This window comes from Crinia signifera, chromosome 3 (assembly GCF_055691185.1).
Source record: "Crinia signifera chromosome 3, ASM5569118v1, whole genome shotgun sequence".
NCBI classification, from domain to species: Eukaryota; Metazoa; Chordata; class Amphibia; order Anura; family Myobatrachidae; genus Crinia; species Crinia signifera.
In genome coordinates, this window is record NC_139219.1 from 17,245,397 (window position 1) to 17,249,744 (window position 4,348).

Here is a 4,348-nt window from a genome sequence, read left to right on the forward strand (position 1 = left end):
GCTCTCTCCTATACCAAACAATCTTTCTTCAAATCTCTCATCTCTTCCCATTCCTCCAATCCCCGACGTCTCTTTGAAACTTTCAACACTCTACTTCGCCCTGCACCACCCCTCCTCCCTTCATCCCTCACTGCCACTGACTTTGCCTCCTTCTTCCTCTCTAAAATTGAGGTAATCCGACATGATATCTCCTTCCATACCCCCTCTGCTGCCCACCCACCCCAATCATCCTCCCCTACCAACTACCCCACTCTGTCATCCTTCTGCCCTACTACAGCTGAGGAAGTCCGCTCCCTCATCTCATCCTCTCCCCCCTCTACCTGTCCCTTGGACCCTCTCCCCTCCCGTCTCCTCAGTTCCCTCTCCCCCACTGGCTGCTCCCACCTTGCTCACCTCTTTAACCTATCTCTTTCTACTGGCATCTTTCCCTCACCCTTCAAACACGCTCTGGTCTCGCCTATTCTTAAAAAACCTAACCTGGACCCTTTTTCTCCCACAAGCTACCGCCCTATCTCTCTTCTCCCATTTGCCTCTAAAATACTAGAACGGCTGGTTTACAGGCGTCTCACCAGCTACCTGTCTGACCACTCCATCCTAGATCCCCTTCAATCTGGCTTTCGCCCACTTCATTCCACTGAGACTGCCCTAGTGAAAGTCACCAATGACCTGCTGTCAGCCAAATCCAAGGGTCACTTCTCCCTGCTTATTCTTTTGGACCTATCTGCTGCCTTTGACACTGTGGATCACCCTCTCCTCCTCCACACACTCCAAAACATTGGCCTCTCTGGCACAGTCTTCAACTGGTTTTCCTCTTACCTCTTCAACCGTTCCTTCTCAGTCTCTGCCTCTGGCTCTACCTCACCACCTTCTATCCTTCCTGTCGGGGTCCCTCAGGGTTCCGTCCTTGGCCCCATTCTGTTCTCTCTGTACACCTCCTCTCTGGGTGCACTCATTAACTCCTTTGGCTTCCAATATCACCTCTATGCAGATGACACCCAAATCTACCTCTCCTCTCCTGATCTGTCCCCCACTGTTTTCTCTCAAGTTTCCAACTGCCTCGCTGCCATCTCTACCTGGATGTCTGAGCGATTTCTGAAGCTGAATATGGACAAAACCGAACTTATTATCTTTCCCCCACCCAGAGCTATGCCCCCTACTAATATCTCTATCACTGTTAACAACACCATCATCTCCCCTGTTCCCCAACTCCGCTGCCTGGGTGTCACTCTTGACTCCTCCCTCTCCTTTGCACCCCACATCCAAACGCTGGCCCATTCTTGCCGGTTCCAGTTACGCAACATTGCTCGCATCAGGCCCTTTCTCTCACAGAGTGCAACTAAGCTGATCATCCACTCATTGGTCATCTCACGGCTTGACTACTGTAATGCTCTTCTCACCGGCCTTGCTCAATCCCAACTAGCTCCTCTCCAATCTGTCCTCAATGCTGCAGCCAGGCTTATCTTCCTCTCCCGCCGCTCTAATTCTGCTACTCCCCTTCAACAAAATCTGCACTGGCTTCCATTCCCCTACAGAATCCTCTTCAAACACCTCACACTCACATACAGGGCCATCTCTAATTCCATTGCTCCATATATCTCTAACCTCATCTCCATTCATACACCCTCCCGCCCTCTACGGTCAGCTGACGACTGTCGTCTCTCCTCCACCCTGATCACTGCTTCCCATGCTAGAGTACAGGACTTTGCCCGTGCTGCACCCCTTCAGTGGAACGCACTCCCTCGCTCCATTAGACTTTCCCCGACCTTGCAAAGCTTCAAACGGGCACTGAAAACTCACCTATTCATCAAAGCGTACCCTTCCACTGCATAAACCAGCTGGTTCTCCGACCCCTTGCCTGTTTCCTGTTTACATCCTGCTATCTAACCACCACCCCCTCGCTTGCACCTCTTGTAATCTGTCTGTCTCCCCTTCCTACTAGATTGTAAGCTCCTCCGAGTAGGGCCCTCTTCCCTCCTGTTGTCAAAGCCCACTTCTCTTCACATTTCACTCACAGCTCTCCTTTACTCCAACACTCAGTGACCATCTTCATCTGCATACTCCTCTCCATCATTGGCCTCAAGCCTCTAGTTGTATGTTGATTGAGTCCTCACTACTTATATCCAAGCTGTAATGTGTATTGATCTGTGGTGCTCTTTATTTGTACTGTATTTTTGTTATTTATTCAATGTTATGCCAAGTTTTGTTTCCCTGTATTGTTCCTTTGTACGGCGCTGCGAAACACTTGTGGCGCCTTATAAATAAAATTATAATAATTGTGCATGTGCAAGACTGAATAGCTACATGAAATGTGTATGGATCGTAAACACAAAGCGGCTAGTTCTAAATCTAAAGACCAGGGCTGCCTACCCTTCCGGAATGGCCGGGGGGGTCCCGGAATTTGGGTCCCCCACCCGGCCACCCTGGATTGCATGCTGTATCTCGCAAACCCCCCCCCCCCTCGACCATAGACATGAATCACGTCCTTGTTGCCTTACCCACCACTGAGGGCAGGTATAAAGTAGGCAACCCTGACATAGACCGTACCACCCAAATCTTATTTATCTACAAGTACATTATATACATCTGATGATTTCATCCTATTAGTTCTCTGGGCATCGGTTTCGGGCTACCGCTATCATCTGAGGGTTTTCCCTTTCTGTAATATATTTTCCTTGATTTATTATAATTTTATATATGGTTTATTGGGTATTAGCAGGGCGCCCGGCTACGCTACGCTGGCAATGTAGCTTTGGCTACGTTGTCAGCGTAGCCATTGCCGGGCGCCCTGCTAATATGTGGGGACTAACGTGCAGGCGGGCTGAAGGAGGTGCGGCGGGGGGATGAAGGATGCGCGGTGGGTCGGGCGGCGGGGCTTCATCGGCGTCCGGGTGGAGGGGGGAGATACAGGCGGCGGTGCTGAGCATCATGGCCGTCATATGCTCGCCACGCTTCGGACCCGGTGGCTCTCTGCGCTCGACACACTTTATAAAATTAACTCCACGCCCACGTGGATAATGGGGGTATGACATGGATAGGGGGAATATGATCCATTATGTATTAGCACAGCTCCAGTTACGTAGTTTACATAGCCAGCATAGTGGTGTATTGGTTTTCTCAAGGGCGCCCTGCTAATACATAAGAACCGTTTATTGCTAGCGCTTTATTTTGTTTGAGTACATTGTGGATTAGCTCACAGACCATCTCAAGATAGGCCGTCATTAGGTCGACCCCAAAAGATCAACGTGCACCAGGCCGACAGTAACAACAGGTCGACAATAAAAAAAGTGTTGACGTGGAAACAGTCAACACATGAAAAGGTCGACATGAGGTTTTCAGGGGGGTTTGTATCAGTGTCGACACCTGAGCATGTGAACTCCAAATTAGCGTAGCGCGTACCCTCACATGCCTCGCTTCCCTAGCCGCGCTTCAGGCCAGATGCCCCACACTTTACCGTTCTCAGATGTAGTCCATGTGGATGGTAAGCCATGAAAAACGTTTTGAAAACTGAAAAAAAAAACTGGGAAAAATTGGGAAAAATTTGTCAACGTTTTGTTTGCATCGACCTATTAACTGTCGAGTTAATAATGGAAGCCTTAAAAAATATATGGGGGGGTTTATTCAAGCTAAATATTATGATCCAAAGTTTCTTTTTCCTTCGGTCCTTGCGTTCCGCATCCTCCCTTTAGCTCGTGTGATGGACAAATCTGGTATTTCGCTGGGGATCCCTCAGCAAGAACTCACTGCCTGACAGCGTCCCGGATCCCTGAATGTGTATCATTACTGTGTAGACTCTTCTCCAGCAGTTCTGCCTATGCTGATGTCTATACCACGACTTTTAGTAGCTAAAAATTAACCAGCTTCCTTCCTCATGATCGGGTAGATGATGTAGCAGGCTTGTTATCTTATTGGGCAAATGATTCTCCCCATTATCTCGTAAAGTCAGAAACTTTCCATTTGTGAAGCCACACAAGCAGAAGGGGACGCCGAGGGAACACAGATCTGTCCATGGTTGGGCTCCTTGAATAGGCGCAAGTAGTCATGGACTCCACGTTTTATCAACAGTCCCCTTTAAATCTTTTGGGGAAGCATTATAGGTTGCATGGCATCTCCTAAAAATGAAAGTGATGTCCTCTGTTCTGCCACATCGTGAGGATGAGTCTCCAGTCCTGGTAAGGATAAGGAGGTAACAGGAAGTAACGGGGGACACCTTATCTTTATGCCTGGTGGACTTTTTCTGTGGAGAAGACCTATAACCGTAGGATGGCTGTGTAGGTGACGTACACGGGAGTGGTGGTCCAGAAGTAAAGACATGTCCCAGCAGCTGTTTCTCTGCAGCCGGCAGACCATG